Source organism: Anas platyrhynchos, chromosome 5 (assembly GCF_047663525.1).
Source record: "Anas platyrhynchos isolate ZD024472 breed Pekin duck chromosome 5, IASCAAS_PekinDuck_T2T, whole genome shotgun sequence".
NCBI classification, from domain to species: Eukaryota; Metazoa; Chordata; class Aves; order Anseriformes; family Anatidae; genus Anas; species Anas platyrhynchos.
The window spans coordinates 43,848,775-43,871,237 of NC_092591.1; the positions used below are offsets into that span (position 1 = coordinate 43,848,775).

At 37.1% G+C, this 22,463-nt stretch overlaps 1 long non-coding RNA gene across 2 annotated transcripts in view; it reads left to right on the top strand.

The window, feature by feature from the left end:
* The window catches only part of LOC106017429 (uncharacterized), a 149,918-nt gene that overhangs the window by 19,676 nt on the left and 107,779 nt on the right, over positions 1–22,463 (top strand). The window contains exons 1-2 of one of the 2 annotated variants that reach the window (XR_005265866.2): positions 16,573–16,610; positions 22,196–22,298. This is a non-coding gene — a long non-coding RNA (uncharacterized lncRNA). Of the gene's footprint in view, positions 1–16,572; positions 16,611–22,195; positions 22,299–22,463 lie in introns of those variants that run through there. The other variant, XR_011809752.1, reaches the window with a different exon arrangement.

Below are 22,463 nucleotides of genomic sequence, written 5' to 3' on the forward strand. Positions count from 1 at the left end.
AGTAAAATGCAACTTTGTTCAGTATAAATTGAAATTGCCTTTTGTGCTTAATATAGTTCACTTATAATTAGCTGAAGATTTTGTTCTGGTTTGAAACAAAGTTCCATCTTGAGATTACTATGTACTGTGTACACAGAACTTTTATCAAGAAAGGCTGGTGCTGCAGGGTTTGCTTTGACAGCCTTTATCATAGCTTTATAGAAATGAAAAGTGAAAGAACACAGCTGGTTTTAACAATGGGGCATGTTCAACATTAGACCAAAACACATTAGATATTGCAAAATATTGCACATTATATTTATAGCTCCATGCAAGTTTTTGAAATTCATGCTGATGCTGCTCTAATCCAGCTTCTTAGAACAATCTGTCCCCTAATGATGGAATTAGATCTCACTTTCAGAAACTTTTTAAACCAGTGGCATTAGGGTTGGATTCAGAGCACTGATAGCAAAATAATGAATTTAAGTATATTTTAAGAACAGTTTGTAGTGTAACTTGAAGGTCTCTCTCAGACTCTGAGACTATATTTGCAGTGCTCTGTTTGTCATTATGCCTTATTCTTTTTGAAAATGCCATTTTGAGAATTTGCAGCATCCAGCTGTGAGGTTATTTGAATTATGTGAATAGTAAAAACATTTAGGGTGAGATTCCCAAATATACTTAAACAGCAGGTCCAACATTTAAGCTGAAAACCTCCAGAAGCTCTACGCATGGCTTCATCCTCCTTTCTTGAATCTAAATTTCATAAGTTCTGCTGAACATACATGAAGTCATTTAAATCTCAATATAACACCTAAACCTTCACAAATAGATTAACCAATCAGGCATTTTTGTTTTGTTTGGGGACATGAGGCTTTTTTTTTTTTTTTTTAAGCTACTCAGAGCACAGCACATGAAAGACAGCAGGAAAGAGTGTTCTTTTTTTCTAGCAGGCCACTGGTTACAGCCTTCACCAAATGTGTGAGAAACTGAGAATCTAATTTCACCTCTCCCTGTTTAGGAGAGAATTTCAATACAAATCTGCCTTCTACAGAGTCATCCTTAATAATTAAGAGAGAAAGAGAGGGAGAGAAAATGGCTCATAGAAGAAAGTGACTGTATGGTACTAAATAAGAAGCTCTGAAGTACATCAGTGCAAAATCTATAAATCACCAAAAATCAAATTTAAAAGATTCTAACCTATATTTTATAAACACCTGTAGTTTATAAAACTGTAAGGCTGAAGTAAAAATTAAAGACTATACCCTTCTCATGAGCCTTTCTCATGAGAAGGGTCATTTCCATTTAAGTATGAATTTGTCCCCTAAGCACTCATGGACAATAAAAATGATGGCAATCACAGATCTAGAAGATATTACAGTCTCAGAGAATAATACCATTTTCTATGTGTCCTCTGTCCTTCCCTCTCTTTTCCAGAACTTTTACAATGCTATTAACTGTATTTGACCCATGACATGAGAGAAAAGAATTATCACTTTGCTCTTCATAAGTCTGATCACACTCTCAAAGGTTGCTAGCTGGTCTAGGCCAAAAATACACTGAACAGTTAAACACTGGGGATGATCACATGACAGTGCCAGAACCCAAGCCATGAAATGTTTAGTTGATTAGTATAGATTTAGCTATCGTCTATGTAAGAGATAGGGCTGCTCCTGGTTTACTATAGAAGTGAAAGTATATTGATAACTATTGTAGAACATGTTGCTTTTTATGATATTAGGAAGAAAATGTAATCTGGTGCTGTGAATCAAAATCATTCTACATTGAATCATTTTGATGTCATTGTATGTGATCAAAAAAATCAGTGAAAATAATTTTGAGTGAAAAAATGAGTTTTTCAGTATTTTTGCTTATATTTGTAGGCAAGCTTTGAATCCATTATTGTGAGCTTGACAGTAAACAACAGCTGAGACTGAAATAACAAGATTAATATTTATAAATGCTATCAAATATCTTTGCCTACAGAGTGGTATACTGAATGTAATTTTAATATCAGAAGGCAATCCCATGTCATTAAGAATAAAATGATGAATATTTTCCATATATAATGAACACATTCTGTTGCTGAGATGTAGAATGTCATCTTTGTGTGCTCTAGTTTGATTCTGTTGATGTTAGCAACTCAGATGACCTGGCAGACAGTCTGGTCATTCCCTGTGAAAGTTCAGCCTTTTTAAAAGTATCAGAATTCTGCTGATACAATTGGTTTGACAAAGGATTTTTAATACTGAATTATCATATAAATATTTTAACCTATTTAACATTAACACCAGTACTTTTACTTGAGGAGTACAAAAGCTGCGTGTAAAGTTATCTAGTAGACTGTGAAGACATAAATAATGGATATTTAAAACACTTTGGGTGTCAAATCAGACATTGCCACTATTAAGATGCTCAGGATATATTTTTGGTTACATGAAATTAATAACCATGACCTTTTTAAAAACAAAACAGAACAAAATCTATGTTAGTGGAGTTACTGAAGTAACGGTGATGTATAAAAGCTTGCAAAAAGTGTAAATCTTTCATTTCAGCATCTTCTTTCATCATAATTACTAGATCCATTCTGTAAATGAAGGGTAAGAGTATGATTTCTGTGCTTTCTTAACTCAACTGTGGGAGGCTGGGTGTTAGCAATAAAAAATATTAAACATGAGAAGGCTTGAAAGCTGAGTACTCAGCGTAATGAAGTTCTCTGGTCCATACCTACAATCAGTCCACTTTCTGCCTTCACCATTGTGTTTTCACTTCTGTTGGTTTTCATATTCTAAAGATCATTTTGTATTGGTAGAGACATTATGCTGAACTTTTTCTAATGTTAATACTTCGTTTAGGTGTAATCCTTCACATTTGTGGATGCAAAAATTAGAGCCCTATACATCTTCAGGATTGACTTTGCACTAACAGTGTTGTTGTTCTGCATAAAAAGGAGCATCACTTACTCACCATGGGAATAAAATAATTTATTTCCCCTGACTTTTTTTTTTTTTTTTTTAAGGGGTGGTGGTCTTTAACTTACTGAACAAACCATATTGCATAATAACTTAGACTGATGGTAAAATTCTGTATGAATGGATATTGCAAAGAACTCTTACATGGCACTTTACATCTTTGTTATATGCATCCTTTTAGAGTTTGGTTATAGATAAAATATCAACCATTCACAATTGTTTTAAATTATTCTTTCTAGCTTAAGCATATTATGAAAACCAAAACAAAGTATGGGGTGGAAATACAGTTAATCACTCAAATGTCAGTGATCAGGAGATATAGGTGTAAAACAGTTTGATATGGGCAGATGTGAATCTGCTGAACACAAATGTGGCATTTTTATAATAATCTCAACTGGACTGAGATTTTTACCAAAGACCTCTCTCTCTATTTTAGGAGGTAACAGTATATGTCTGAAATGTGTCTGGATAATGACACTCTATCCTAATCACAAAAAAAAAAAAAAAAAAAAAAAGTTTTTTAAGGTGTGACTGGTAGAATAGAGCAGAGCAGTAACAGCAATTAAGAAGATTGACATGCAGAGAAATTGCAACAACCTTTATCATACACCAGAAAGTGCTCCTACAAGCTTCCTATCACAGAAAATGATGTGTGTGTGTATACTTCTGGTTTCCTAACGACTATGTCTACAAGTGTGGTTCGTGATTCTGAATGTGAAGACATGCCCATCAACAAAGGTTACAAAACATTGTTTCAAGTCAGCCTAGCTGTCAGATGTATGATAACATTGTCTTTTAATGATACAAGGGCATATGAAGTTTGAAGTCCAAAGCATCAGTTATGAGTCTACACAAAATATTTGAAATGCTACTGTAGATAGCATTAATCTTTACTTGAAGTGTTTCTTTATATAATTAATATTGAAAGAAATATGCAAAAAAAATTAACTCATTGCAAATATAAGCACAAAAGTATTGAGATAATACAATCTAAATCATTTTTTTCAAATCAAAGATGCAAAAGAAACAAAAGAAATTTAAGAATGTATGACCTCCAAACAATACTCTTCCATATTAAAATAAAATATATTTATTTTATATATTATTTATTATGACAACGTTATTAGAAAAAATATTGTTACATTTTGCTGGAGATTTTTGGAACATGAAATATTTATCCAAGCAGAAATCCATATATTTAGTGACAGTTACAGGTATATAGAATTTACCTCTATGAGAAGATGTCATTGGTCTGTTTGTTGAATGAACTGAATTATTATTTCATTTACTGAATATTCAAGTGTAGAAAAAAAGTTAATAATATATTACAAATGCATAACAGAATCCAGTAATGCTATGAAATTCTTGCTAATATTCAATCTCTCTAAATAAATAAATAAATGGACTTTGTAATGGACCTTATAAGCCAAGACAGGAGTCCAATTCATTTAGATACACACCCAAGACATGCCCTGTTGGGGTCAGACGTGTGAATTTGGCCATCCAGAATGTCATCTCCAATGACAGAAATTGGAGATAATATTTACTGAAAGCATGTAAGCCTGGCCATGTCCTACAGTCCACCCTCTTCTAGCTCCTCAGCATCCACAGTTGTTTTAGAAGTTGTTCTAGGGGATGCTAGAGAGTACATCCCTTCCTGTTTACGTTAGGATTTGTTTAGGGATCTTTGTCTAGGAAAACAGACAATTATTTACTTAATTCTCTTTTGTAATAGACATTTGTATTTTGGAAAGATCTGGTATCCTTATTGAATTGAAGGTGGGAAGTTGTCCTGTTTTCATCAGCATTGAATAAGTTCTTATCTTTGTTAACTATATACATTTACATTAGCTATATATTTATATAATATGTTACTGTATTACAGTGTGTACTACATAGTTATATATAGATAATACTAAAATAAAAAACTTAATGAGGACAAATAAATCATTCCTATTTTTATAATCTGGGTTCAGTGAATGAGTTTGTTGTCTGTGCAGCAATTTTGCACGACTGATTTGGCGATGCAGATACTTACTATTTCAGCATCAATATACAAAATACAGTAAAGACTACCAGAACAGTACATGATAACAAAAGTTATGATCGTAGTTCATTATCCTGTACACATTGCTGTGCCTTCTGTATGAGATTAAATTTACTCAACAACAAATTTGTGCAATACGAAGCCAGTGAACTACACACAACCAAGAAGTATTAACTTATGCTGTAAATACATGTGGCTATAACGTAGGAAAAAGCTGGTTTTGGAAATTAAAATTCACTACGACAAGGCATAAATGATTGGTACTTGCACAGAATATTCATCATCTTTAAATTTTTGTGCAGCCATCCATTTTTACAGAGAGAGTAAAAACAAAACAAAAAAAAAAAAAAAAAAAAGAAGGAAAAAAAAATAACCTTTGTGCTTGTGTTTATTATATTCCAATGCCTAGTCTAACAATCTTGCATTTTCTGCCCCTGTGATTTTTTCTTAACTCTGCAGTGTGATCTTTATGTAAACAAAGCCTCACTGAAGTCTATATTAAATTAGCCAATTAGTAATTACAGAATGAATTTGATGGTATTTCAAATATGTCAGTTCTCTTCTGCTTAATTCTGTGAAGCTTATTGGTAAAACTGCATAATACAAAAATATTACTTCATGTCTCCCTCTTGTGCCTTTTTTCATTTGCATTCTAGTTTGTTGATAAAAACACTAAGTGTTATTTGTCAATCATAAGAAAGATTTTCTTACCAATTACAGTATTGTGAAACCTTCAGATTGATGGCATGGAAATATGTTTTCTCCCACCATCTCCACATTCCCTTGCAAGTGTTATATTACAATACATTGACAAACAATGCTTTAAAGGACAAGCTCACAGCCTTTGATTCTTGGGCAGTCTGTTCCTTATAGGACTACTGAATGGTGTTTAAATATATGGAAAATAGAGAAATTTAGCATAACAGAGTCTTGGTTAAGTGGCACTGCCCATACAGACCTAAAAGTTTAGAACCTGTGGAAAAGATGGTGGAAGGAAACCACAGGTTATTTCAGTCTTTGGTCTTTCTACTAAAAATGTCTTTGATCTGTATCTCCAAAATTTCAACAGCACATCTGGTATTAGCTGTCCTCTGTAGCACTGAAATGTGCTGTATTAAAGGGTTAATCTCCATCATTTACCCTCTTGGTTTGCCTTTCTACAGTAGACTCTCAGACTGACACAGATTTATTCAAACACAGAGTCCTACTGCAAAACTCAGGCTGTGTTCATACGTATTTCTCTAGTCCTACAGAATGAGATGAGTCACTCTGTAGAAAGGCTGGCATGTACTGTTATTCTATAGGCCAGAAGTTTAATAGGCCATTTTTATTAGGTAGCCATAAACCATTATCAGAAGTTGGAGAGATAATTCTCAGAAGTTCTCAAATATTTTTTTAAGCCAGTTGAGAAAATTTTGTATTCAGGTATCTTACTGTCTATGGGAAATTTTGTACGTAACATCATGAAGGCTTACAATATCACTAAACCTGAAGATATCTAAATGAAAAGAAAAACAAAACAAACAAAAAAAAAGCAGCAAGCAGAGATGGTGAATACCATATCTGTGAATATTTCAGATTAAGAAGAGTTGGGTACATTTTACTTGGTTCTCACCTCAGGTTTCGATGCTCTTTTTTAATGCCTAGGTTCTTCTAGTATATGTACACTAAAGATAGGGTCGGGAGGGGGAGACTTTGGGGGAGGGAATAATCATCTGTATAATCCTTGTTATTATATCTAAAGTGATAGTTGAGGGCTAGGAGCTGAAACAATATTTTATGAAAGTATCATGTTGAAGTTTTTGCAGGTTTCAAAATATTTAAATATGTAAATTTCAATGAAGAGACTTCAGATTTTTTGATAGCCTAATGATTTTAAGCATCTCATTTCTAGTCAAACACTGACAAAAGATGTTCAGATTGCAGTGTGAGATGGTTTCTATGGTTACAGTTGTTTCCTAGCATTTTAGTGACATCTTTTGTGAGCATTGGCTGCTTCACTTATTTGTCACTAATGTATGTGTAGAACTATAGTTAATAGCCTTGGGCGGACAATTTTTTTTTCTCTGAATGGTGGTATTGTTTTTTAGCAGCATTTTTCAATAAGGTGACAATGCACTAGAATACTAATGGTATGTATGGTATTTTAAGATGTCAAGTTTTCAATAAAATGGTAATGAAAATTTTGCATTTCATTTAATAGCTAAATATTCATGAATTTTTCACAGTATGATCAAGTGAGCAAAAAAAAAAATAAAGAAACTGTATAATGTGTAATACTAAACATCATAAATTGAACTTCTTTTCATGCAATCTATTCAAGACTTTTTAATAGGTAGCTCTTTATAGATATAAGCCAGCTGCAATAAAGATTTATAAAACTAACCGGAACTTTAAACAAATTTAAAATATTTTGATACATCTTGTTTATACAGTAGTGTGAATGAAACATACATTATGAATAATATCCTACGTGTGTAGAAAAAGTGTTATGACCAAAGACTGGGCACTTCATGTCTGATAAATAAGAGTAAACAATTATATATTCAAATTCAAAGACCATTCTAAGTCGGAAATTATTCTGTTAAAAATATTTGGATTTATTTTCATTTATTTAATCACAGTGTTAAAGTGTGAGTTATGATCAGCAAAGAAGAAATAGGTGCAGTATTATAATTTGTCTAGCATAATGCTATCAGTTCCTCAGATTTCATTTCTACATTAGGCAGTAGGAGTTTTGCTGTTGTCTTTAACGGAAGAATTAGGTCATCAGGTGAAGTTCATGCCTATATATTGCCAGAGCCAGCAACCATATTTGCAGTGATTTATGACATGATTTCCCCCTTGAATCTGTACTTATAAGCTCTCTTTTGCAGAAAAGTACCACTCTGCATTGGGAACTTTTTGTCAGCTAGGTCAGTATTTTAAATGTAGATTTTTACAATGCAAGAATAAAACATTTGTCACAGCAGACGAACACTAAGCTAAGGCTTGTTTCTCCTCTTTATATGACAGAGCTATCTATGGATTCAGTTAAGATCATAAGACCCTGTACTGGGAACTCCTTCACTGTAACATAACTTCAAGGCATATTTTTGCTTACCTCTAATTGTAGTTTATCCTTTTAAGTATACTAGATTGTCTGGTGTGTTACTTCAAGTTATTTATTCTATTTACCGTTTCCTACAAAATTAATACAAGTTTATACATACAGTATCACGCCTCCCAAAAGACATGTTTAGAACACAGACATGGTTCAGATCAATGGAAATTGTATTGTGAGTTTGTTCCTCTGTTACCACCTTGTCAGTTGGGATGGATTCAAGACCTGTATCAACATATATGAAGTAGATGGCCAGAACAACTTAGGCAAAATAAAAGCACAGGACAGATAGGTCAACTGCCTCTGCATGTAGGTGATAGAGTAATGTAATGTGCATTCTCTGCTTAAGAAAGCACTAATGCCTTGAAGAAGTCAACCGTCACTGCACAGAGCCTCCTTACATCCATGACATTGTCAAGACAGCTAAAGGACCACAAAAAGCCAAAAGCCTATGGTTACATGGTAATTGCTTCTGATCAAACGGTTTGCTCTACTCTACCCTGCTCTAGGCTACCCCCTACCACAATGAAAAAATCATGTAACAACTTTTTTTTTTTTCCTAATATGCCTCAAAGGCAAAAGAGTAGGAAAAAAACCCACACCTTTCATCTAATTTACATCATGGCTTCCTTCCTAACCTTTGGCAAATTGTCAAATTTTTCACCTTACTGTTTTTTTTTTTGTTTGTTTGTTTGTTTCTGGACACTTGTTTAGACAATTTTTCCTGTCTCTTTTTAGGGACCTGTTATTTATTAAGATGGTTAATTGACTGAGACTTTGATTTGAGTGGTAGAATTATCCAAAGGTCTCTTGCTAATTTGCTCCTAATAGCAACTGTTTCAGGTTTAGCAGCAAAACAATTAGATCACATTTCTATCAAATATGACTGCTTGAGTGACTCAGGAATTCTAAACAGAGGAATCAAATGCAGTATGAACTGCTAGGATTGGCTATATATGTCTTCTTCCCTATAATTTATGTGTCCTGTATACCAGCTGAAGTCACAAGAGTGGGTTATGCCAACTGAAGACACCTAATGTACCGGGGTCTTTTTATGTAACCTTCATCTGATAACTACACCTTTTAATCTCTGTAATCTTTTACAAAAATGGAGTAAGAATGCCTCTTAATGATTATGCCTGTAAGAGGAAAAAGAAAAAAAGAGAAAAAAGGAGAAAAAAAACAAAACACTTCCTGCAGGCTGTGAAAAACCAGATCTTCATAAGCTACATAATATTGTATGTATGCATGTCATTCTGATTTCCTGTTTTGCACACAAAAGGAATTGACTAAACACCATAAATGCCCAAAACAAACAGTACTCGACAAGACTATTCACTGAGTGATTTGGGATTTAACATGCATTCATCATTAATCTTTTTCTTCAAAGATCCTCTTGTTTTAAAATATGCTCTCTTCACTAGTTTTATCTAGAAGTATAGAACTCCATTATTGTTAAAACAGCTCAGCTCACTTTCAGTAACTTGAATAATGAGAAGCATGGAGGTAACTTAAAAACTAAGAGTAAATGTAATTTAACTAGGATACATGCTCATTGTACATGCATACAAGATACGCACACTTTCATTGGTAGAAGCTTAACTATAATCAGTCAATCATGTGACGAAAGTTAGTTTAAAAGAAAAGTGTTTCACATTTAAGAGTGATAAATAAGCATAAAATGCTAAAAAGAGAAATCTACCTTCTTCTAGAGGCAGCATTGTTTTGTTTTACATATAGTGACTGCTGTAATGAGCTGTAAGCTTCTATCTGCATTACAAAGCATCTTGGAAAAGAGATAGATAAAATGCTCCATTACTGCATTAAGCATACTGCACTGTATCACTGAGCATAAAAGCAGTATCAGGTTTTTGAATGAGTAATCTTTCAGCGAGAGGTATGTTGTCAAAATGTCCCTCCAAGGATCCTCCAAGGATTTCTTATATATATGTATGTGTGTGTATTGATGGAGCGTATGCTGATAATACATTACTGGTGAACCTAAGAGTGAATTTAAATGTGTGCAATCTTTTTCTTTTTACAGTGATGGAAGTTATCTTAGGCCTTTGTAGTAGATGGTATTGACAACACCATACTTGGGATAGCTGTTGTTGTAGTAGTTGACAGGATGTCCAGTTTGTCACTCTCAACTTATGAAATGCTGAGCACAAGCAAGATGCAGTGTTAAGGCATGACTTGATTGTTTTTCTGAATGTCTCAAACCACAGTCTGACCCTAAACTGAGGCACACTGTATACTATAGGCATCATCTAGACATGCCACAACATGACTCCTTCTAAGATATTTCTCTTCCAGGTGCTCTTTCTGGGAATACAGTAGAAGTTTAAGTGCAACTAAACAGTAGACAAGCTTCTATTATAGCTGAAGAATGCCCTCTCCTGAACTTCCTACTCCTAGCTCCTGTTTGGAGACAGATAAATCTTTCATGAGAACTTATATTAAAGTTTCAGATCAGACAAATTAGGTGTTTGTCTTTCAGAGGATTGACCAACACATTGTACTTATTAGAACAGCAAGTGATGGTTTCCAAAAAAAAAACAAAGAATCCCCAACCTGATGAAGATGCACTTTTTAGCATTCTAATCAAAAAACAGGGCTCCTATGCTGTCCATTTTCTAGAGATAGTCTTACATTGTAGAAGTTCCCCCCAAAGGAATAGACAAGGACATCTTATTTTTCATTCTCTTTTGTCATAGGTGCTGTGTGGAATAGTTCTCTTTGTCACCCCAAGTGTGCTATTGTATCTTCAGTCTTTTTACTGGTAATAATAAGAAAAAAGAGCTGAAGTATCCAAAGAGGAAAATTAGGTGCTGTGTCTTCATAGATTTTGCTAACGTACAACCATAACAGAGGCCATCACGGAACAGTAAGGGCTGCTGCTGCTCCCTCAGGAACAGGCAGCCAAGCACAGTAATACAGGGCAGGCTCCTCACCAGCTTTCATCAAACCCCACAGCACCCAAGCAGGGCAAGCAGTGCAGAAACAAAGAGGGCAGCTCAAGTCCAGATCGTGAGGTAAACTGACATAGCACAACAATGTCTGAGCAAACCCAAGCCCAAACCCAAACCCAAGCCAAGGCCAAGGCCCAGGCCCAGGCCAAGGCCCAGGCCAAGGCCCAGGCCCAGCCCTGTATGCCTACAACACAGGTCAGTCAAGTAATGAAGGCCCAGGCCTGCGTTTAAAATGGAGCCCATGGGCAGAAGGTGTGGGTGGAGGTACCAAGAAGCCCTTTTTGGCCTTCAGGGAGCTCAGGGGGGCTTCTTTTCTATTCTACACGGGGTGATTGTGCAGAAGGGGCCAGGTCACATGCTGGTCTTTATGTACACAAAGAATTAAGAGACCTGCCTTTAGGATAGTGTGAAAACAACCCTCAAATTAATATGACCTTAGGGAAAAGGAAATGTGATATAATCAGTATATGACTGAACATTTGGATGTCCTATGTACGTGAAAACTTGTATGTTCCATGTCACAAAAATTCTTGCAACCCCCAAAATAATATTAGCAGAAATACCAGTCACAGCAGTGTTAGGCATGAACAGTGTTAGGCTGTGCTATACAACATATAAAGTAAAAACTATGTTTAAAATGTCTTTCAAATTATCTTAATTTTACATACTCTGGCTTTTTTTAGAGCAGCTGCACTTTTAATCTGAAGCAGTTCCTTTTCCTATTCAGCAATGTTATCTTGTATTTTCTTAATGTTTAATGACTATAACTATTATATTACCAAAGCTGCTGGTAGACAGTTTACGGAATTTTGTAAGATGTAAATGATACCTGAGAGTATGCTAAGTGTTTAAAAAAGATTGGAGATTAGTCCAAAAAAATCTTGGATTAAACTATGGAAAATCCTGAAATCTTTCTAGAAAGTTGCCTTTCTCAAATGTGCTGCAAGTTTTGTTTCTGCCAAGGATTATTTTTACAAGGCTGCTCTCTACTAATGGAGAGGCCCTCCATGATGCTGTGCCTGCTACTGACTGCTCAGGGTTTTGTTTTTCCTATTCACTATTCATACTAGATTTCGAGTTGTTTTTGTGCCCGTGAAACTGAAGACTAACAGTCTCTGGAGCCAAGCATAGTCTCTTTGTTGGGTAGAAATAAAGCCTACAGGAGAGGATGGATGTGCTCAGCGTCCCAGCAAGTGGCTTGAGATGAAGTGATATTGGCAGGATTCAGACTGAAATTATTACAAAACATGAATGCCACATGTGCAACTGCTGCCTGGCTGTTTATGTGCTTCTCTCCTTTTGTTAAAAAGTGCTATCTTAAAAAAATAGTAATAACCTTGATCTTGTGCCATTGCTATCTGAAAATTGCAGGGTCTTATAGATCCCAGAATGAAAGATCAAGGGGGAAAATGATTGTTCTGCCAAACATGAAGCTTTTATAATGACAGTATTATGTATTGCTTCCACAGAACAAGCCTTCCATTTAGCTTAGCTTGTACACTAGCTTTACCAAGAAGTTTGGTGACATGCTGTCTCCTTCCCAAAACAATCTGAGAAAACTTCATTAACAATGGTAATTATTCAGGCCTGGCAGTAATTAATAGTAGATTGGCATAATTTCAGTTTTATTCATTTCAGTTGGGTTGTGCTAATACAAAGATACATGGGATTTCCTTTAGGTTAGATAATCACACTAGATTTTCTGATATTAAACTGAAGAAAAGCACTGTCTCGAGCCAGTTACAGGCAGGCTCCCTCAAGCCTGCCAATACATCTCAATGCTAGTTGTGCTATCCCTGTTAGTCAGTCCTGGGTTTGTCAACAAGAAGTCATGCCAGCTGAGTAGTGGTTTTGTGATAAGAACAGTTGGAAATTAGTGCGAGATCATTTTCACCTTAGAAAGAGTTTGAATTAAGTTTCAAAAATGAAAAGCTGGTACTTACATCATAGTCTCTTGTTCCCCTTTTGTGTAATAACGTTCGGGTCTTCTACCATAACCTTTGTTATTCCAAGTATCATTCTTATTAGTATAAATTCATCATAAGCATGTTAATCTCAGAGTCATGAAAGCTAAATTAAATTCTTTACTTTGCCAGAAATGTTCTAATAGTAGTGCAGATGACAGAAGATGAAAATATCTTAGTAGATATTCTTTTGTCTGAAATTAGAAGCAAGGGCATTACTGAAATCTAATTGCATTCCTTGATCCAATGAATTGTATTCAGTACTGAACTGGCATCATTCCTGAAGACCAATTGCATTCCTTAGCCCTGATACTCGTCAGTAGAAAGAGCAGCTAATATTATTTCTTTGGTAATGTTACTCATTTTGGAATTGGTGCCGCCTGCATCCTTGCAAAATCTCATTTATCACCACACACTCAGGCATGACCTTCTAACAGACTTTTCTAGGACAAGTCTGGTGGTTGTTATAGAAAATGCATTTCTTTGGCATCGCTCCAGAAAGCTAGGTATTTGGAACCTGGCTTCTAAGTCCAACCTGCTTAATGTCCTACTCCTTTTGTTGAATTAATATTCTTCAACAATATCATGACAAACATGACCTCTTAAGCTCTTCTGTTACTGTATTAGATTTCAGTTTCTCCACGACTTTATGTTCTTACCCCTGATTAGCTTTTTCTCTCTGAAGATGGCTTCTCTCCTAGCACACCTCTTGTAAGTTGTGCCTTCCTAACAGCCAGTAGGTGGAATCATTCTGGTGGCTTGATGGCCTTTAATACTTTTTTCCATCTCTTGGTTTATATAAAATATATGCAGTCTTGGTCTGCAGTACAGTGCTATGCAGGTACTGTACTAAGATACTGTTTATCAATGGTTAACAGAATCTAAGGAAGCTATATTTCCATAATTCTATAGCTTCATATTTTGGCTTACCACATACAACAGTCATTACCACATACAACAGTAATACAACAGTGTGTTGCCTTGATTCTGAATCACCACAACTCAGGATGTTGTTAATTTTGTTGTTAATTTAACAGTACTTTGTTAATTTTCAAATGCTGCACCATATTTAAGTAAATTGAAAATGCTTGTTTTTTTGTCCTATCTTTGGGGGTGGGGTGGGGGTGTAAGGGGGTAATGTAACAAGGGGATTACTGAGATAGCCATCAGAAATCTAAAATAGCATTTTTCACCTTTATTCTTTTGAAGTGGTGAGATATATTTCAGTAATTTTAAAATCCTGTCCTTAGAATAACAAGTGTGATCATGATGACATATAAATAGAGTATTTATTAATTCATCAAATTTATTTTTTTATTTACTCTGAAGAACTATATGTCACATTTTGTCTTTTTTCCTCTAAAATTTGCAAGTTCTTTACAAGCACTTATTAAAAAAAAAAAAAGTAAGAACACAGTTTGGTTTTGAGCTCATGTTTGATGATGATTCTAATTTCTCTTCAACTGAACTGCGACCAATCTAGGCCAAATTTACAGAATCACAGAATCACAGAATCACAGAATCTCTAGGTTGGAAGAGACCTCAAGATCATCGAGTCCAACCTCTGACCTAACACTAACAGTCCCCACTAAACCATATCCCTAAGTTCTACATCTAAACGTCTTTTGAAGACTTCCAGGGATGGTGACTCAACCACCTCCCTGGGCAGCCTGTTCCAATGTCTAACAACCCTTTCAGTAAAGAAATTCTTCCTAACATCTAACCTAAAACTCCCCTGGCGCAACTTTAGCCCATTCCCCCTCGTCCTGTCACCAGGCACATGGGAGAACAGGCCAACCCCCATCTCGCTAGAGCCTCCTTTAATATACTTATACAGAGTGATAAGGTCACCCCTGAGCCTCCTTTTCTCTAGGCTGAACAAGCCCAGCTCCTTCAGCCGCTCCTCATAGGACTTGCTCTCCAGGCCCCTCACCAGCTTCGTCGCCCTTCTCTGGACAAAGAACATCTCATTACAGAGATGTTTTGGAGATAAATAGTTCTGTTCATGTGTTAGACTTGCTCTGGATTAATCTTTTTTGCATATTTCAAAAAACTATGTTTAAAGAAAAAAAAATCCCAGTTTTATATTAAGGAATGTTTTAGTAATAAGAAAGAACCTTCTTTTCCTTCTTTTCCTCTACACAGTAATTTCAAATTGTTTTTTGTTTTTTTTTTTTTTTTTTTATAATTTTATTAGTTTAAAAATTATGCTCTGGAGGATATTGGACTCTATTACTCCTTTGGACTCCATTGGTAACCACATACTCATTCTTTGAGTTATTTTCATCTGATTCTAAGTTTTGACCATAGTTCTGAACAGACAGTTTCATCTGACTCAATTACCTGTGCTATAATAAGATATTTTACATTCTAATATTGTTGCACATGTAAGAGTAGTTCCCATTTCTTTATAGTTCTTGCTGAATTTTATGTTCATGACTCTGCTTCTCTCCCTTCGGTTTTACCTCTACTGATGATACAGAAGTGATTCAGAGTCTATGACCAACATTTTTTAAATTGAAACCAAAGATCATTTACCTCATTCACACTACTAGCACAACGCAATTTCAAATTACTCTGTATTTTCTATAAAGTGATTGTGAAGAGATACTGTAGTACGTCAAATGCTTAGGCAAACATTTTAAATGTAGTTTAATGCAGGCTTTTTCAAAGTGCTTGTATTGAATAATTTTTGATTTTTGGACTTTTGATTTTTGATTTTCTTTTGAAAGAACTTTTTGTTACAGTAGCATGTTTTAGATGGGTCTTATCCAGAGGGATAAGCTCATACAGGTTTTTTTACAGCTAAAGGACAAAGGGCTTTTTTGGTGTTGATATGATGCTGATTTTCACATAATAAATCATCAGAAGAAGAGAAAGGAAAAGAAAAAAGACAGGATTTGAACTAATACAATCTGTGCTTTTCAAAGTGTCTGTAATTTCGTTTCAAATGCCCCACAGACACTTTACCGAAGGACATATATTCTTGACGTGATATAGCTTAGAAGTTGCAGAATCCATAGCTCTTTTTAATCATCACTTCTATTTTGTGTTTTCTGAAACTTTTTTATTTGTATGCTGTATTAGGATAGACTCATGGGTTCTAAAATAATAACTTATAAGAAAATTAAGTCCACACACATCAGAATTACAGGAACATGGGTGAAAGTTTGTCAGAGAGGTTTTGGCATATCCATGCTTGGATTTGCCCCAAAATTTGGCTGTATACGTGTCCTGGTTTCAGTTAGAATTAATTTTCTTCCTAGTAGCTGGTGGAATGCTGTGTTTTGGCTTAGGATGAGAAGAGTGCTGATAACACCCCGATGCTTTAATTGTTGCAGAGCAGTGCTTATACTAAGCCAAGGACATCTCAGCCTTTTGCTCTGTCCTGCCAACGGGCAGGCTGGGGGTGCAGTAAGAGCTGGGAGGGGACAGACCCAGGACAGGTGACCCAAACTAGCCAAAGGGGTATTCCATACCATCTGACGTCATGCTAAACAATATATAGGGGTGGCTAGCCGGGGGAAGGGGGCCGGACTGCTCGGGGTTAGGCTGGGCATCGGTCAGCGAGTGGTGAGCAATTGCATTGTGCATCACTTGTTTGTACATATTATTATTACTTTCCTATTATCACCATTGTATCATTATTATTATTATTGTTATTATTATTTTTGTTATTATTATTTTCCTGTCTTATTAAACTGTCTTTATCTCAACTCACGGGCTTCACTTTCCATTTCTCTCCCCCGTCCCAGAGAGGGAGGGGGGAGGGTGAGCGAACAGCTGCGTGGTGTTTAGCTGCCGGCCGGGTTAAACCACGACAATACGCAACTTAGATTTTGGGCCTGATTTCAAAGTAGACCCTACTTTGAGCAGAGAATTGGAATAGATGACCACCAGAGATCACTTCCAACATGAATTATTTTATAATTCAGAGCATGCATGATTACTATAGAAGGAGTCATCTTCTGGCAAAACAGTCTTATAAGGATCTATCTATTAGGAATAAAAACTAATATTAAATTTCTAGTTCTAATTTTCTAATTCTAAAATTCTAGCTCTGTGTTCAGAATTTGGGTGATACTTAAAAACTTGATAAAACGGAAATATTATCCACTTACTTTATGATTACTGTGTCAGGTCTACGTTACTGTGCACCTAATTTTCATAGTCTTTTTTTTTTTCCTATCTTCTGACTGAGTATAATTTTGTAATCCAATGAGATTTATTTTTTTTTCTTATTTCCTTGTGTAATTGCTCATTTGGTGACTTTGTGTTGAGCTGCTTTTTGGATATAGGCATTGTCAAGAAAGTTTGGTCTAGTGAATCCTAAAAACTTATGTATTCACAGAAAATATATCTAATAGAAAAACAAAAATGTATAAGCCTAATTATTTAAAAATGGGCTCAGACATATTCTCTGTTTATTCTGTTTGTGTAAATGGAGAGTTGCTTTAATATTTCCAGCAAGATGTCTTCACAATATAAGTGTATATAACTGGTTATCAGAAGGATAACATTTTACTGTAGCGTACGAGCAAAACCAGCTCTATTATACTGGACCATTTATTTCTTTTTAGCTAACACTTCCCTATAAGACACCTACATTTCTGAATTCTATTTTGAGGTAACTAAGTGACGGTTTGTACACTTTATATATTTTTCTTTAAAATTCAAAGGATTTTTTTTTGTTTTCTTTAAAAATTGCTTATGGTTTTGTCCTAACAGCATTCAAATTCAAGAGGAGCTGTTAATGTCATCCTCTCAAACTGCAACCATGGATTCTATGTTGGTTTTTTTTTGAGGAATATGACTCATTTTCCAACAGCCTCAGATTATAAATTCACATTTTCTGAGAACACAGAGTCCAGTCGTATATTGTATACAGTAGACAAGTATTATTCTTCAGGATAGCTAGGTATCTAGATTAACTCCACAGTGAAGATCATGGAAGTTTTATCAAAATTTAGGTCAGGATTTGAACCTGTATCTGTAAAACTTTTCATATAGGGAAGCTCTGTGAAAGCTGATACATTTCCCTGGCAGAAAGAGATGTGTCTGCTTCTGCACCGTAGCAGTCTATTTCTAATTTGCAATACTTGATTTCAACCTTCTATTCTATCTTCATAGTATGAATTTTTTTTCACCTAAAAAAAAAAAAAAAAAAGCATGTTTTGAAAATATAGCTCAATTAATTAAGCAGTCTCCCGTTTCTGTTGTTGAAAAAGTTTTTTCAGCTCAGGTAGTATGCCAGTGCTTTCTACTGATCAACTTTCAGAAGAAGTAATTTTAAGCCAAAGTGCCAAATTATGCAGCATGACAGGTCTATAACCCAGGGATAGGAACTGTTTTCCTATGTCTAAGAGTAAATCATCTGATTTCATTTATTTTTTGTATATTTCAGTGCACCATCTTTCAGGTGGGGTTGTGGTAAAAATGTTGTACAAAGCAGCTAGACTCCTTTTTCTTAATCTTTATTTCCTGGAATAGATAAGAGTATATGAAAGTTGCTGTAATTGTAAAGTTTTTGTCCAGTTAGTAGAAGTCTATAAAAAGTCTGATATTTTCTGTAGTATATTATTATTCTTCATCATGTAAATTTGTTCACAGAATACAGAATTGTCTAGGTTGGAAGAGACCTCAAGGTCATCGAGTCCAACCTCTGACCTAACACTAACAAGTCCTCCACTAAACCATATTGCTAAGTTCAACATCTAAACATCTTTTAAAGACCTCCAGGGATGATGACTCCACCACTTCCCTGGGCAGCCCATTCCAATGCCTCACAACCCTCTCAGTAAAGAAGTTCTTCCTGATATCCAACCTAAAACTCCCCTGGCGCAACTTTAGCCCGTTCCCTCTCGTCCTGTCACCAGGCACGTGGGAGAATAGACCAACCCCCACCTCTCTACAGCCTCCTTTAATGCACTTATAAAGAGGGATAAGGTCGCCCCTGACACTCCTTTTCTCCATGCTGAACAAACCCAGCTCCCTCAGCCGCTCCTCATAGGACTTCTTCTCCAGACCCCTCACCAGCTTCGTCGCCCTTCTCTGGACTCTTGAGTACCTTGATGTACTTCTTGCAATGAGGGGCCCAAAACTGAACACAGTACTCGAGGTGTGGCCTCACCAGAGCCAAGTACAGGGGGACAATCACCTCCCTAGCCCTGCTGGCCACACCGCTTCTTATGCAAGCCAGGATGCCATCGGCCTTCTTGGCCACCTGAGCACACTGCTGGCTCGTATTCAGCCGACTATCCACCAATACTCCTAGGTCCTTCTCCGCCTGGCAGCTTTCCAACCACTCATCTCCCAGCCTGTAGCTCTGCTTGGGGTTATTGCACCCCAGGTGCAGGACCTGGCACTTGGCCTTGTTGAACTTCATGCAGTTGACCTCAGCCCATTGGTGCAGCCTATCCAGATCCTTCTGCAGAGCCTTCCTACCCTCGAGCAGATCGACACAAGCACCTGATTTGGTGTCATCTGTGAACTTACTGAGGGTGCACTCAATGCCCTCGTCCAGATCATTGATAAAGATATTAAAGAGGACTGGCCCCAGTACCGAGCCCTGGGGAACACCACTAGTGACCGGCCTCCAGCTGGATTTGACTCCATTCACCACGACTCTTTGGGCCCGGCTATCCAGCCAGTTTTTAACCCGACGAAGCGTATGCCAGTCCAAGACACAAGCAGACAGTTTCTTGAGGAGAATGCTGTGGGAAACGGTGTTAAAGTCTTGCTGAAGTTAAGGTAGACCACATCCACAGCCTTTCCCTCATCCACCAAGCGCGTCACTTTGTCGTAGAAGGAGATCAGGGTCGTCAAGCAGGACCTGCCTTTCATAAACCCATGCTGACTGGGCCTGACCGCCTGGTTGCCCTTTAAGCGCCGTGTGATGACATTCAAGATAATCTGCTCCATGAGCTTCCCTGGCACTGAGGTCAAACTTACAGGCCTATAGTTTCCCGGGTCTGCCCTCTGGACCTTCTTGTAGATGGGCGTCACGTTTGCTAGCCGCCAGTCAACTGGGACCTCCCCCGATAGCACAGGCTGTTGATAAATGATGGTAAGCAGCTTGGCCAGCTCCTGCACTAGTTCTCTCGGTATCCTCGGGTGGATCCCATCCGGCCCCATCAACTTGCGTACATCCAAGTGCCGTAGCAGGTCGTCAACCATTTCTTCATGGATAGTGTGGGCCGGATTCTGCTCCCCATCCCCTTCCACCAGTTCAGGGTACTGGTTATCCAGAGAGCAACTGGTTTTGCCGCTAAAGACTGAGGCATAGAAGGCATTAAGCACCTCTGCCTTTTTCTCATCTTTCATAACTAAGTTCCCCCCCGCATCCAGTAAAGAATGGAGATTCTCCTTAGTCCTCTGTTTTGCATTAATGTATTTGTAAAAACATTTTTGGTTGTCTTTGACGGCAGTCACCAGATTGAGCTCCAGATGAGCTTTGGCCTTTCTAATTTTGTCCCTTCAGTGCCTTTCAACATCCTTATAGTCCTCCCGAGTGGTCCACCCTCTTTTCTAAAGTTTGTAAACCCTCTTTTTCCTGCTAAGCTCAAGCCACAATTCCCTGTTCAGCCAGGCCGGTCTTCTTCCCCGCCGACTCATCTTTGGGCACGTGGGGACAGACCGCTCCCCCACAATTAAGATTTCCGTCTTGAAGAGCGCCCAGCCTTCCTGGACTCCTCTGCCCTTCAGAACTGCTTCCCAAGGGACTCTAACTACCAGTTTCCCGAACAGTTCAAACTTGGCCCTCCAGCAGTCCAACACAGCGGTTTTACTGTTCCTCTTCCTGACTTCTCCAAGAATGGAGAACTCTACCATTTCATGGTCACTCTGCCCAAGACAGTTTCCAACCACCACATCTCCCACCAGTCCTTCTCTGTTTGTGAAGAGAAGGTCTAGCGGGACACCTCCCCGGTAGGCTCACTAGCCAGCTGCATCAGGAAACTGAATCTTCCACGCTCTCTAAAAACCTCCTAGACTGCTTTCTCTGGGCTGTGTTGTGCTTCCAGGATATATCTGGGAACTTGAAGTCCCCCACAAGAACAACCGGTGATGATTTCATAACTTTTGTCAGCTGCCTGTAGAACTCTTCCTCAGTCTCCTCATCCTGGTTCGGTGGCCTATAACAGACCCCCACCAGGATGCTTGCCTTGTTGGCCTTCCTGCTGATCCTAACCCATAGGGACTTAACCTTACCATTCCCAGCCTCAAGTTCCGTGATTTCAAAACTCTCTCTGATATAGAGAGCCACACCACCACCCCTTCCATGCTGCCTGTCCCTTCTGAAGAGCCTACAGCCCGACATTGCAGCACTCCAGTCATGAGAGTGGTCCCACCACGTTTCCGTGATGGCAACCAAATCGTAGCCGGCCTGCCGCACGATGGCTTCCCTCCTCCTGTTTGTTACTTATGCTGCATGCATTAGTGTAGATGCACTTCAGCTGGACCATTGCCTTCTCTTCCAGCCTTGCCGTTGTTACCCCTGGCACAGCTCTAACAAGCCTTGTTTCAGCCCTGTCCCCCTTATCACCTAGTTTAAAGCCCTCTCAATGATCCCCCACTCCGCTGCAGAACACATCTGCCCCGGAACCGATCGCCTCCGCAAGTGGACAACAGTCTTGTAACAAGACTGTTACAAGACTGTTTCAGAATTCATTGTTAATTCTGGTAATGCGTATTTCTCTCAAGGGGGAAAAAAGCATTTAATCATGTATCTAAAGAAACCGTTCAAAAATAATTTCATGGTCTGTAAAAGCACCATATTAAGGAAAAAAGGGAATAAATATTAACCAATTTGAAACTTTTTCCTTGAAAGTTGGCCTCCAGTTCTGGGAGTGTTCAGTAATTCTAACTGTTTAATAATGCAGAGAGTTGTGCTTAGAAAATTAGTATGAGTTACCATTTTTCATATTACAAAATAATTGTTTATCATATGCATAAATAATTGCTTACCATATGTTTATTCATGCCAATTTATATTGGTAGCCAGTCAGTAGAGTTTACTTCATGTTTGTTTTTTTTTCTTTAGCTACTTGCAGATAACACACAGAAGGATATGATGATTAAAGTATTGGTTGTTGATTAAAGTATTTTTTCAGATTTTTTTTTCCACTCACCTTTATGATAATGTTTTCTTTTCCCCACAGCAATGCCACACAATCAGTGTCCTGATTTTTCACCAATATCATTGTGATAAATAGAAGATGGCTGAATGCATCCATTCTAGGCCAGTCAGTAGTAAGAAATAAGGTAAGATCTGTTACCTCCACTTATTCTCTACTGTAAGAATGTTTCTTATTCAAAGGTTAATCTAAACTGTCACGCCTTATAGTCATTCAAACAGAACTTTCACAATACAATTTAATATATCATAATATATTATAATACATAATCTGCATATGATCATATATTATA